Genomic DNA, 14,516 nt, shown 5'->3' with positions numbered 1-14,516 from the left:
AACGACTTACAAAAAACTTTACACACAATTGCAAACATTTAAGAAGTTTATTCCTTTTTCTCGTCAACATACCCTCCCCCCCCCCCCCCCCTTCCTCACCTACACAAACAAAATGATGAACGGGAAGAAGCTTGTAAACTTTTTCGCGTACTACATGTTCAGGCAGTAACACTGTTATATCATGCATGACATTTTTCTCCTAATTACGCTTACTTCCTCACTGCTAACTCTATTCGCGACATATTTTGGAGACAGTATCGACATGTTGTTATAAAGGAATGGAAATAACCCAGACGCTTCTCTTCCAGTACTAGGTAAGCAGAAAGCTTAACGGCTTCCTACAAGATTTAAATATAATTTCTTAGACACATGTTTTTTTTTTTTTTTTTTTAGTCGTTAGCCTTCTTACTGGTTTGATGCGGTTCGCCACAAATCGCTCCCCCTACGCCATCCTGTTCACCTCAGAGTAACATTTGTAACCTACGTCCTCAGTTATTTGCTGGATGTATTCCAATCTCTGTCTTCCACCACAGTTTTTGCCCTCTACAGCTCCCTCTGCTACCATGGGAGTCATCCCCTGGTATCTTAACAAATGTTTCATCATTCTATCCCTTCTCCTTGTCAGTGTTTTCCACATATTCCTTTCCTCTCTGATTCTGCGCAGAAGCGCCTCATTCCTTGCCTTATCAGTCTACCTCGTTTTCTACATTCGTCTGTAGTACCACACCACAACTGTTTCGATTCTCTTCTGGTCCGGTTTCCCCACAGTCCATGTTTCACCACCATACAATGCTGTGCTCCAAATGTACATTTTCGGAAATTTATTCCTCAAATTAAGGCGTATATTTGACACTAGTAGACCTCCCTTGGCCAGGAATGGCCTTTTTGCCAGTGCTAGTCGGCTTCTGATGTACACCTTTTCCGTCAATCATAGGTTACCCTGGTGCCTAGGTAGAATACATTAACTTCATCTACTTCGTGGTCCCCAATATTGATGCTAAGTTACTCCCTCTCCTCGTTTCAGATACTTCTCATTACTGTCGTACTTTCATCGATTTGCTCTCAGTACTCACTATTTTCATCATTTCATTCATCAAATCATACAATTCTTTACTTTCGATCAGGATAGCAATGTCATCATCGAATCGTATCATTGATATCCTTTCACCTTGGTTTTTAATTCCATTATTGAACCTTTCATTTATATCGATCGTTGCTTCTACAATGCACAGATTGAGTAGTAGGGGCTAAAGACTACATCCCTACCTTACATATTTAATCCGAGCACTTTGTTCTTGGTCGTCCATTCTTATTATTCCCTCTTGGCTTGTACATATTGTCTACTGCCCGTCTTACACGTGACATATTATCAGTACAAAAATACTATGGGAGTAAGATTCTCTATTACGACTAGGGGTGAGAGTGTGGGTGAAATGGAGTAACCTAAAAATGCCCTCAAACGACGTGTCGGTATTTATTTTCTGTATATGGTTGACTTGGAATATTTTCATAAACGTGAAGTGCAATTTGTCTAGTATCTGTGCTGTTCAGTGTGTCAGTCAGGTCGCGAGAACGAACGCTGCAGCTCGCCAATTATTTTTCCAACGTGTTTCGGAACCTAAGATCAAACCATACGGCAGAATAAATGGTTCAAATGGCTCTGAGCACTATGGGACTTAACAGCTTTGGTCAGCAGTCCCCTAGAACTTAGAACTACTTAAACCTAACTAACCTAAGGACATCACACAACACCCAGTCATCACGAGGCAGAGAAAATCCCTGACCCCGCCGGGAATCGAACCCGGGAACCCGGGCGTGGGAAGCGAGACGGCTGAATACTACAGGCAGTTAAATTTAACATCCTCTCTGGGGTCGTATGGTGGAAAACAGCAGAGAATCAGACGTATATGTTTGTGTGCAATATACGTTACAGATTCATGTATTCCACATCTCCGACCAGTTCCCTAGATTGATAACAACGAGAATTGGAATGAATATTATTTAGTACCTGGAAAGAACTACTGTGGGCCTATTAATCAACAACCTCGCACTGGGTTGGGAATGAAGATGAGAGCGTTATGACGGATAGTAAACATCCCTCAGTAGATTAGCAACTGAATGAGGTGACAACAAATAAGTCACCAGATTTGGAAGGAATCCTAATTCTGTTTTACAAAATACTCCTCGGCAATGGCCCTTACCTAGCTTGCGTTTATCGCGAATCTCTCGCGCAGTCAGTCCAAAGCGACTGGAAAAAAGCGCAGGTGTCTTTTATGTAAAAGAAGGTCCAAAGAACAGGCTCACAGAATTACAGACCAACACCTTTAACATAAGTTTGCTGTAGAATTCTTGAAAATATTCTCAGTTCGAATGCAATAAAGTTGAAAGAAGAATTCTAAGAAAATACTGGGATGTAGAAGTAATACTAATGTTGAATACCAGTTGAAAACAAAAGAAGAGATCTTTTGAAAATGGAAAAGGTGTTGCAGTGAGGAAAAAAAAAAGACAAAGTTCTATAGCCACATGTACCGAATGGAAAATAACAGACTGTCGAAGCTATTCCTGAATTTACTAAACATCTACAAATCCAATCGCAAATGGTTCACCGAAATTGACAGCGATATCAAACACACAGGAATTAGAATGACCATAAAAGATTACAGTGTACTTTTTAGAGAGTCAACACAAAAGGAAGGATGTCAGGGAAAAAAAAGAGATATGCAAATGGAAGAAAGTGGATCCCAGAAAAAGGAACGACGCTCAAAGGATAAAGGAAGTCTGGGAGCAACGAAAATTTAATAGAAAGAAGCGAAACCAAAGTTGATTTATCGTATCCTCCGAAAGGCTTTTTCGAATAAATAAATGAATAAAGTTCCTTGAGACTGGAAAGGTTCTGTCCACAAATCAATACGATGGAAGAAAGCATAGCTTGTTCGAAATTCAGCTTCCCCTTTTCTCGCATGATGTCCGGCGGCGCCCGAGGGGCCATAGGCGAATTCCACTTTCCCAGATTTCCGAAAAATGGTTGGTATGGTGCCCCACGGCCAACTGTTAACGAAGGTACGAGCATACGGAATGTGTTTCCAGATACGTGAGAGAGTCGAAGACACTTAAGGACTAGGCCCCAGTGTCCTGTCCTTGGTGGAGAGTTTCCATCAGATTCAACGATACCGTCAGGAATGCCCCAGGGAAGTGTGTCAGAACCGCTATTATCTCCCATACACGTAAATGGTCTGACACAGAGCATGCGCAGCTATCTACGGCTGTTTGCTGATGATGCTGTGGTGTACGGGAAGGTAGATTCAGGATGACTTAGATAAAAATTGGCCTTATGAATGGCTGCTTGCTCTAAATGTAAAAAAGAGCTAATGCAGTTGTGTAGGGAAAACAATCTCATTAATATTCTAATACAGCATTAGTAGTGTGCTACTGGGCGTAAAGCGGCAATGCGATAAGCAATAGAACGATCGTATAAGAATTGCGTGGGGAAGGCGAAAGGTCGAAATCAATTTATTGGGAGAGCTTTAGGCAAGTGTACCTCATCTAGTGAGGACGATTCTTGAGTACTGCTTAAATATTTGGGATTCCCACCTGGCCGGATTAAAAGAAGACATCGAAGCAATGCAGTGAGGGGCTGCTATATTAGTCTCCGGTAGGTTCGATCAACAAGCAAGTATTACGAAGATACTTCGGGAACTGCAGTTGGAATCTCTGGAGGGAAGGCCACGTGCTTTTCGAGGAACAGTAATGAGAAAATTTAGAGAACCGACGTTTGAAGCTGACTGTGGAAAGTTCCTGTTGCTGCCAACGTACTTTTCTCGTAAGGACCACAAATAGGACAAGTGAAATTAGGGCTCGTATAGAGATATATAGACAGTCATTTATACGTTCATTGTATTTGCGTGGGGGAACAGGAAGGGAAATGAGTTGTAAAGACACGGGGTGCCCTCCACCTTGCACAATACAGTGGGTTGCACAGCAAGTATGTTGGTACAGATATAGATGCGGACTTGTAAAACCAGTTAAACAAGTATCCCACATTCAGCTACTAGTACGTGACACAAGTCACGCATATAATAATAACGTTTCCAATAAAGTAAAGGCATTAAAAAGCTTCGTGGCACTATGCAGAGAGCATTAGTCAATAAAACCTTGAAAGACCCAAAGACGAAATTCTACAAAGTGACGGAAACACTTATGCTCAAGACCAATGTAGGATACATGAAATTCAATTTTTAAGGAAAGTAAAAAGTTATACTCGGAGAGCAAATAAAGAATTCTGAGATAAGGAACCATTAAATATATTTTGCATGGATGGTTGGTTCAAATGGCTCTGAGCACTATGCGACTTAAATTCTGAGGTCATCAGTCGCCTAGAACTTAGAACTAATTAAACCTAACCAACCTAAGAACATCACACACATCCATGCCCGAGGCAGGATTCGAACCTGCGACCGTAGCGGTCGCTCGGCTCCAGACTGTAGCGCCTAGAACCGCACGGCCACTCCGGCCGGCTTGCATGGATGGAATAACAGAGAACGTGATAAGTTCAATGAAAGAACAGTAAGACATCTAACAGAGTACAGACCTAAAAAGCAGAGATAGAGGAAAACAAAGGAAAAGATGGTTTTTGTGAAGACACTTTAAACGTTTACTCCGTGAAGTGGACAGAAGTAAGAAGATAAATTGGAGTCGAGGCTTCAACTGTCATAAAATAACCTAGCAGTGTAAATCCAACTCTCCTTGTAGGAAATACGTATGCCATGAAGATGCAACTACACTTTGTATTTTGTGATACCTAACAACAAGAAAATGATTCATCGCTACGTAAAGTGTCGAGTTGTTCATCGCTGCGGCACATGTCTTGAAGTTCTCTGATTCTCACTCTGGCCTTGTTTGGCTGAAAATTTCATGAAAAATGAGAAAATGCTATGCTTGTTGAAGGCAGTTTATTTTAAGTATCTTCTGCTCTGAGCTGCTAGGTACTATGAACAACAACCATGGTCACATGTGTACAGAATTGCAAAAACGTACCCTGGGGCAGCACCTGAAAAATCGTACGATATGGAATTATGCCAGTGCAACAGGTGTGAACAACCGTCTTATCAATAATCAAAGACTCGGCAGCTTAGAAATACCCTGCTCAAGAATAACTATACAAATCGTCAGCAGGCAATAAGATGTAAACCGCGTCAAGTACATATCAATTGTAGGGGATGAGTACTGCTCTGACTGGATGCATGGCGCTCTACAGTATTCGAAACACGACGCCCAGCAACCTGATTGGTTGTTTCGGCTCTGCCCTCAGAAAGTACTGCATGACGACATTCCTCTCTCATCTCGACCTAACATACTGCTCTGTCTGGATGCATGGCGCTCTACAGTATTCGAAACACGACGCCCAGCAACCTGATTGGTTGTTTCGGCTCTGCCCTCAAAAAGTACTGCATGACGACATTCTTCTCCCATCTCGACCTAACATACCACTTCTATAGCAGGCGAAAACATGGCATATAAACTCTTTGAGTCATGTGAGTGGTTTGCAACTCTCGCATTAATACATATTGTGAAACATGTTTATAACAGACGGCTTTCAGACGGCTGTCTTGCCGCAGTGATAACATCGGTTCCCATTAGATCACCAAAGTTAAGCGCTGTCGGGCTGGGTTAGCACATAGGTGGGTCACCGTCCGGGTCTGTCGAGTGCTTTGCCACACGGGGTGCACTCAGCCCTTGTGAGGCCAACTGAGATGTTATTTGATTGAGAGATAGCTGCAGCAGGTACGAAAACTGACAACGTCGGGGAGAGCGGTGTGTTGACCACATGACCTTCCGTATCCGCATCCGATGACGCCTAAGGGCTGCGGAAGACGCAGCGACCGGTCGGTACCGTTGGGCCTTCAACGCCTGTTCGGATGGCGTTTGTTTGTTTGTTTCAGGCGGCGGTACCTCCACGAACTCCGTGGGGTAAGCATTTTGCATATCTAAAGAGATTACTGACATAAAGCCAGTGTAGCGTTTTTCTGCGCTGCATCTTCGTGGTGTTGCAAATTTAATGGCGAGCTGTATATACAGTGTGAATGAGGTGCCGCCACCGCTGTAGTTTTGTGGAACCCGCTATTTTATATCTGACGTTCTAAAACCATACGCGATATTTTCATATCCACTCGCTCATTACAAGCACCCTATTAGTTGTACAGAAAAAATGAGCAGGACCTATTTGTAGGAAATTTAATGTATTTAAATTTTTAACTGGGATACATTTCCGCTGGAGTCACAAAAGTGACCTTCAAACGCATCTCCATCCCCCACTCATTTTACCAGTCACCACTTCTACTCCGTTGTTCATGGTGCTTCCTCTTACCACTGTACGAACTAATTCCAATATCCGACCCTTATGATCTTTATTTCATTGGGCTCTGAACCCATCAGCGTTATGTTATTTTATGTTATGTAAACCGGGGACCTAGAAACGACGGAGAGGCTCCGTCCCCGCCGCAGCCGCAATGGTCCGTAAACCCACAACGACTACCGCAGTTCACTTCACCCCTCCGCCGCTCCACACCGAACCCAGGGTTACTGTGCGGTTCGGCCCACGGTGGATCCCCCAGGGAACGTCTCACACCAGACGAGTGAAGCTCCTATGTTGGCGTGGTAGAGTAATGGTGGTGTACGCGTACGTGGAGAACTTGTTTGCGCAGCAATCGCCGACATAGTGTAGCTGAGGCCGAATCAGGGGAACCAGCCCGCATTTGCCGAGACAGATGGAAAACGCCTAAAAACCATCCGCAGACTGGCCGGCTCATCGGACCTCGACACGAATCCGCCGCTCGGAATCGTGTCGGGAACCGGCGCTCCTTCCCGCCCGAAAAGCCGTGTGTTAAACCACACGTCCAACCGGGCGGGCATCCCACCAGGGTAGTCAGCTATTTCGTTAACATTATTCATTTAAATTTTGCCATGACAGCAAAGAAAGAAAAAAAAATAACTTCTGCAACCGCTGTGTGGAAACTAATCATATGATAATTCGATCCAAATGTACCCTTAAAAACACAGTTGTTTACAAGCCAGAAGGGATGAGAATATAATAATGTAATTGTATATTTATTCTGTTCAAAGTCACAAAGTTGATAGACAAAATTTACACCACTGTCAATTTCACAATTTTTATGTGTTCGAAGAAGCCCGCCGGTAAGAAGACTTGTCAACGGAGAGGAAGAAAGGTCAATGTGGGAGATAATTCTTTCAGTCGCAAAATTTTGTACACTGGTAGGAGCGAGTGCCATGAACAATATACTGCGTGCCATGAACAACATACTACAAATCCGGATCGGTGGGGGCTGAGTGTGGGAGTGGTGGTTCGTTTGAAAATTATTTTTGTAAGTTTTTCTTAAATAACTCGAAAACTGCAGCCTCGAGTGAAAATGTAACGTGGTACAAACTTTAACTACACTAAATATCCCGCAAAAAAAGAACCTCTTCGTTTTTTTTCTGTAGGACTGAAATGTTGCGTCAAGCGAACGAGAGAATATGAAAATATCACACTTGGTTCTTGAAGGCCACATGCATTGCAGGTTGCATAAAACGACAGCGGTAGGGATAGCTGAATCACCGTGTGGTGTGAACACTACGCGTTTCATCCTCGTAATGTGTACCTGTTCCTTCGTCATACACCCTGACTAGTTAACACAGAGACTGTTCCTGCAGCACAGCAGCTCTGCTTCTTAGTTTTGAAGAAGACGGAAGACTCCTCCGCGCAGTGGGCCGTGTTCCCCGCTGGGAGCGACCTCCTGACGCCTTAAATCAGAGTCGCCGGCTCTCCCTGGCCGCGGCATAAATCCGCTCGTTTATGAGTCCTCCTGGGATGGGGCCATATAAACACACGGCACTCCCCCACCTCCGATCCCCACCCCACGTCTCCGCCGTCCCTGCTAACTCTGCAGCCGCCAGCACTCTCGCGTCTCCATTATAAATTCCGCTGACGTTGCGTGTTTTCCACTTACAAAGGCGGTGCTCGAGTTCAGGAGTTCCATTCGAGACAGTGAAAGATTTTATGCTTGTTTCGCTAACAACTGCAGCGAAACATTTTGGGCAGGAGGTGAACTTCTGGCTTGGAACATGCGTCACTTGTATATATCCCAAACAGCTTTCGATAACTAGCGTTGTAGAAGTAATAATGTTACAAAAGTGTAAGAAAAATTTGTTTCGAGAAGTAGCTTGCTGCCATTAAGGAGACGTAACGTTTGTCACGCAGAAGCAAGTCAGTTTTGGAAAACCCTCAGTTGGTACTTCCCTTTACTCATTAGCCACATAGGGCGATAATTAGTGCCCTGTATTACAGACAGCTTACGATGGAGTGTTCGTGCTAGCACAGTTGGTACCCCTGTTAATATTGTATCTGCTATTAAAATCAGAGTTAATGCCGTAAATAACTTGCAGGAAGAGAATATAAAAATTCTAAGACATCAGAATATCATATTTCTGATTCTCAATATGTGTCTATACTTATACTCTTAAACCAGTGTGAGGTGCATGACTGAGGGTACTCCCTGTGGAACACTGAGTTTCTTCCCATTTCATACGCATATGAAGTGTAGAAGGAATGACAGCTTAAATGTTTCTGGGCGCAATGGAGTTAATTACGAAGGAGATCGTAATATATTTCTGACTTAAAACGAATTCTTGTAACGGCTTTCGCATGATAATTCAGAGTTTGTTCAGGCACCTGCCAGTTTACGTGATGTTCTCGTGACGGTAAAATTAATCTGTGCATATTGTGCTGCATACGTTAGCTAGCCCCAATTAGGCCTATAGGAGTTTGACACAAACGTTAAAACACCACGAAACATGGTTGCTGTAACACAAACGCAGATGATAGCCATGCATGCAGGTTACGCTGTTCTACACGATGTGATCAAAAGTATCCGGACACCTGGTGAAAATGACTTACAAATTGGTTGCGCCCTCCATCGGTAATGCTGGAATTCAATATTGTGTTGGCCCACCCTTAGCCTTGACGATAGCTTCCAGTCTCACAGGTCCTGACATACAATATTTTTTAGCGCAACGCAATCTGACTTTCAGAAATGCCTACCAAAGAATGGCCCTGACTAACATTAACCTATGCATTTCACAAATCGGTTACCTCACAAAAAATCTTGGTTACTCGAACTACTGCAATACAGCGAGCGCCACTACTGCCAGCTAAATAAAAGATTCAAACTACGGAAGGCACTAACTACTGATAGGCATAGTTAGCAAATGAAAGATTTTAATAGAGAACAAACAATGTATTTACCTTAATAGTCATAACTGCGCAACGTTACGCGCTGTTAACAGCCTAGCTGCCCAACACTACAATGGCAGACAACAATGCAAACTAGCCACAGACTGCATACAGCACAGCCAGTGATTCTCACACAGAGCGCTACGTGGCGTTACCAATAAGAAAACCTAAACAGCCTACTTACACTGCATTCTACCATTGCTTTAACCGGCGTTACCAAAGATGAGTAATCTACAGTATGAACATCAATAAAACCGACAAACGGCAGGGACGTGTTGCTGACTGGACATAGAGGAAAAAACACCCTAAGAAAACATGCACGTAAGCGGACGGTGTGTGCGTGTGTGTGTGCGTGCAACGAGAACAGATCGTCTCGGAACGCAGTACAGAGCTGCATCGCATCCACGTCAGAAAAGATGTTCAGAGTCTCCTCGACGCGTTGCAGGTGATAGGGATAGTACCTGTTGTCATGCGTGATACACATGATCTTACTTTGGCTTACATCATGTTTGCGGGTCACTTGACTTGTACTAGGGTTCGTCTCAGTATGCTGTAGAACCCGGTCCTGCAGATCTGGTGTACACACAGCCCGCCGCCTCACTGAAAGGACTCATGATCACACAAACGCACAAAAAGGGCTTGAAATGTTACGTGATGTGGTTGGTGGCTGCGAGGGTACTGCCGGCCGAAGTGGCCGTGCGGTTAAAGGCGCTGCAGTCTGGAACCGCAAGACCGCTACGGTCGCAGGTTCGAATCCTGCCTCGGGCATGGATGTTTGTGATGTCCTTAGGTTAATTAGGTTTAACTAGTTCTAAGTTCTAGGGGACTAATGACCTCAGCTGTTGAGTCCCATAGTGCTCAGAGCCATTTTTTTGTGAGGGTACTTGTGTTGGTACAGCCATTCTGCTTCTCGACTATATCCCTCTTCTTGGCCATGACCAAAGACCGTCTCGGCTTGATTCCGACATGAATACCGAACCATTCTACTGCTTACAGTGGGCTGTGTGTATCACACAGCCCGAAACACCCGCAAGGAAAGCACGTCATTTGGTCAGAGGAACTGCCATTCATCAGAGATACATGTTCATAATACTTTTTTTACTACACCTTCAGTCAGGATACACCCCTGCAGTTTGTCAGTTTTATCAGTGTTCAACCTGTATATATACATTTTTTTTTTTTTGAGTCATCTGTCTTGTGGCTGGTTTGATGATGCCTGCCACAAATTTCTCTCAAGTGCCAAACTCTTCATCCCACCGAAGCACTTGCAGCCTATGTCCTCATTTAAGTGCTGGATGTGTTTCAGTCTCTGTCTTCTTCTACAGTTTTTTTAACCTCTGTAGCTCCCTCTAGTACCATGGAAGTCACTCCCTGAAGTCTTAACAGATGTCCTATCATCCCGTCTGTTCTCCTTGTCAGTGTTTTCTACACATTCCACTCCTCTCCGATTTTGCGCAGAAACTCACCGTTCCTTACCTTATCAGTCCACCTATTTTCAACATTCGTCTGTAGCACCACATCTCAAATGCTTCGATTCATTTCTGTTCCGATTTTCCAGTAGCCCATATTGAAGCACAGCAGTTTATGGTAGTGAAACATGAAAAATGGACAGGTATTTCATTCTGTGTGACTTTCATTGTGTGTGTCCTGACCTAGAACACACGCATCAGTCCTGCCAGGACTCCTGTATTAGTTCATTAAATGTACTCGGAATTGCGAATATGGACCACGTAATGTAATAACGATAGTGAAAATTTGTGCTGGAAGGGTGCTCGAATTCTGGTTTCCCGCTCATCGGGAGTGGTCGCCTTATCAGCTGGCTATCCGTGCACGATTCACGGCCATTCCATATGTAGTCAATCATGTATCGACAATCTGTGCTCGTAAGACCCCTATGTACACTACTGGCCATTAAAATTGCTACATCAAGAAGAAATGCAGATGATAAACGGGTATTTATTGGACAAATATATTATACTAAAACTGACACGTGATTTTCACGCAGTTTGGGTGCACAGATCCTGAGAAATCAGTACCCAGAACAACCAACCTCTGGCCGTAATAAAGGCCGTGATACGCCTGGGCATTGAGTCAAACAGAGCTTGCATGGCGTGTACAGGTACAGTTGCCCATGCAGCTTCAACACGATACCACAGTTCATCAAGAGTAGTGATTTGCGTATTGTGACGAGCCAGTTGCTCGGCCACCATTGACGAGCCGTTTTCAATTAGCGAGAGATCTGGAGAATGTGCTGGCCAGGACAGCAGTCGAACATTTTCTGTATCCACAAAGGCCCGTACAGGACCTGCAACATGCGGTCGTGCATTATCCTACTGAAATGTAGGGTTCCGCAGAGATAGAATGAAAGGTAGAGCCGCGGGTCGTAACACGTCTGAAATGTAACATCCACTGTTCAATGTGCCGTCAGTGCGAACAAGAGGTGACCGAGACGTGTAACCAATGGCACCCCATACCATCACGACGGGTGATACGCCAGTATGGCGATGACGAATATATGCTTCCAATGTCGCGAAACACTGATGCGACCATCATGATGCTGTTAACAGAACCTGGATTCATCCGAAAAAATTGACGTTTTGCCACTCGTGCACCCAGGTTCGTCGTTGAGTACACCATCGCAGGCGCTCCTGTCTGTTATGCAGCGTCAAGGGTAACCGCAGCCACGCTCCCTGAGCTGATAGTCCTTGCAGCTGCAAACGTCGCCGAACTGTTCTTGCAGATCGTTGTTGTCTTGCAAACGTCCCCATCTGTTGACTCAGGGATCGAGACGTGGCTGCACGATCCGTTACAGCAATGCGGATAAGATGCCTGTCATCTCGACTGCCAGTGATTCGAGGCCGTTGGAATCCAGCACGGCGTTCCGTATTACCCTCCTGAGCCTACCGATTCCATATTCTGCTAATAGTCATTGGATCTCGACCAACGCGAGCAGCAATGTCGCGATACTATAAACCGCAATCGCGATAGGCTACAATCCGACCTTTATCATAGTCGGAAACGTGATGGTACGCATTTCTTCTACTTACACGAGGCATCACAACAACGTTTCACCAGGCAACGCCGGTCAACTGCTGTTTGTGTATGACAAATCGGTTGGAAACTTTCCTCATGTCAGCACGTTGTAGATGTCGCCACCGGCGCCAGCCTTGTGTGAATGCTCTGAAAAGCTAATCATTTGCATATCACAGCATCTTCTTCCTGTCTGTTTAATGTCGCGTCTGTAGCACGTCATCTTCGTGGTGCAGCAATTTTAATGGCCAGTAGTGTAACTGATTAAAGTTATCCAGAATTGCGAATATAGATCACGGAATGGAACAACGATAGTGAAAATTTGTGCTGGACAGGTGCTAGAATTCTGATTTCCCGCTTATCGCGAGTGGTCGTCTTATCAGTTGGCTATCCGTGCACGACTCACGGCCATTCCATGTGTAGTTAACCATGTGTCTGAGCCGTGCTAAAATTTGCTTTTTTGTAGAGCGTGCCACAGCGCGTAGTCTAAAGCAGTTGCCCTCCATTTCCAGCGGTGGCGCCGCTGTGGCTATCGCAGCTTTGGTGTCTCCCTCTGGTGGGAAAAGGGAAAAAGTTGCCAGTTCAGGTGTATTTAAGGGCCACTGTTAGCTCGCCAAGAGTCTTCAGAATCACTTTGACCTTTTTACTGCATGGTGTAACCAGTGGCTCCTGAAAATCAATCCTTCCAAGACCCAGGCAATCATCGCAGGTCGTACCACTCACTCCTTCCGGCTTCTGGATTTCTCTCTTAGTGTCTGCGCCCGTCCTGTCCGCCTCTCCCCCACCCTCACCTACCTTGGCCTCACCATTGACCGTCACCTCACCTGGATCCCTCATCTCCGCTCCATCCAATCCAAAGCCCACAACAACCTCCGACTCCTCAAACTCCTCTCTGGGCGGACATGGTGGTTGCACCCTTCTACCATCCTCCACACCTACAAATCCTTAATCCGTCCCATCCTCTCTTATGCCAGTCCTGCCTGGATATCTGCCCCCCCCCCCCTCCAAATTCAATAAGTCCCTTCAGATCCTTGAGCGCCATGCACTCCGCCTCGCCTTCCTTATACTCCTCCCGTCCCCCACGCTGATCCTCTATGATCTCATTCCTTTCACCTATCTGCTCCTATTCCTCGAACATATCTGCATCCTCTACACCTCCCGCCGCCTTGATACCCCTCACCCCCTGGTTGCTCCTCTCCTCTCCCATCCCCGCCCCCTGCCACGTCTTCACTGTTGTGTCCCTCCTACCCTCCATCTCTACACCCTTCATCTCCTATCCCAGGGTGGCTTCCATCAACTCCCCCTCCCAGATGATGCCTTCTCTCCCTCCATTTATCCCTCCTATCAACTCTGATCCTTACTCCCACTCCTTTCCTCTGTCCTTTTCCCAGGCTCCCCCTCTCCCCCTTCCATCCTCTTTTTTCCCCATCTCCCCTCTCTCTGCCCCCTTCTCTCCTCCTTTTGCAATTCCCTCCTCAGCCTCCTCTCCTTCCCTCTCGCGTCTGCCCTGCCCCTCTCCCCCTTTATTAGTCCTCTCCCTCCTTGGTTCCCCCCCCTTTTCGTTTTTTTTCCTTCCCCCCTCTTGTTCTCCCACCTCCTCCAGATTTTCCCCCCCCCCCCTCCATCTGCCTTTGGCTCGGGAATGTCATCTTCGTGCCGCCCTTTTCGTGCAGTGTCTTACAGTGAGTGTTTTACAGTGCGTGTTCCGTGTCGTGTTTTTTGGGAAGTGTTGCGAACGGCTTTTTATCTCCTGCGAACAGAAACCAGACTGTCGCCATGTTTTTTTAATTCTGTGTGTACTATGTTACTTGTCCGATTCTTGTGTCTTTTATTAATATTGCCAACCCCTTTTTGCTTTCTGTTTTAACTTTCCGCATTTTTCCGCCATTTTACACTTTACGTCACCGTTTTATCGCCTGTTTTCCTTGTTTTTTTTTCTTCTTCCGTTTTTAAAATAAAAGTCTGTAGGCTGTAGAGCAGCGTACTAAGCTGTATGTTTCAGGAATAGGAGCAGATAGGGGAAAGGAATGAGGACATAGAGGATCTGAATGGGAGATGGAAGGCGTATACGGAAGGCGAGGCGGAGTGCATGACTCTCAAGGATCATGAGGGACTTATAGAATTTGGGGGGGGGGGGGGGGGGCGGGACAGATATCAGGCAGGACTGGCATAATAGAGGATGGGACGCATTAAGGATTTG

This window comes from Schistocerca piceifrons, chromosome 1 (genome assembly GCF_021461385.2).
Source record: "Schistocerca piceifrons isolate TAMUIC-IGC-003096 chromosome 1, iqSchPice1.1, whole genome shotgun sequence".
NCBI classification, from domain to species: domain Eukaryota; kingdom Metazoa; phylum Arthropoda; class Insecta; order Orthoptera; family Acrididae; genus Schistocerca; species Schistocerca piceifrons.
Note: the sequence above shows the minus strand (reverse complement) of the source record.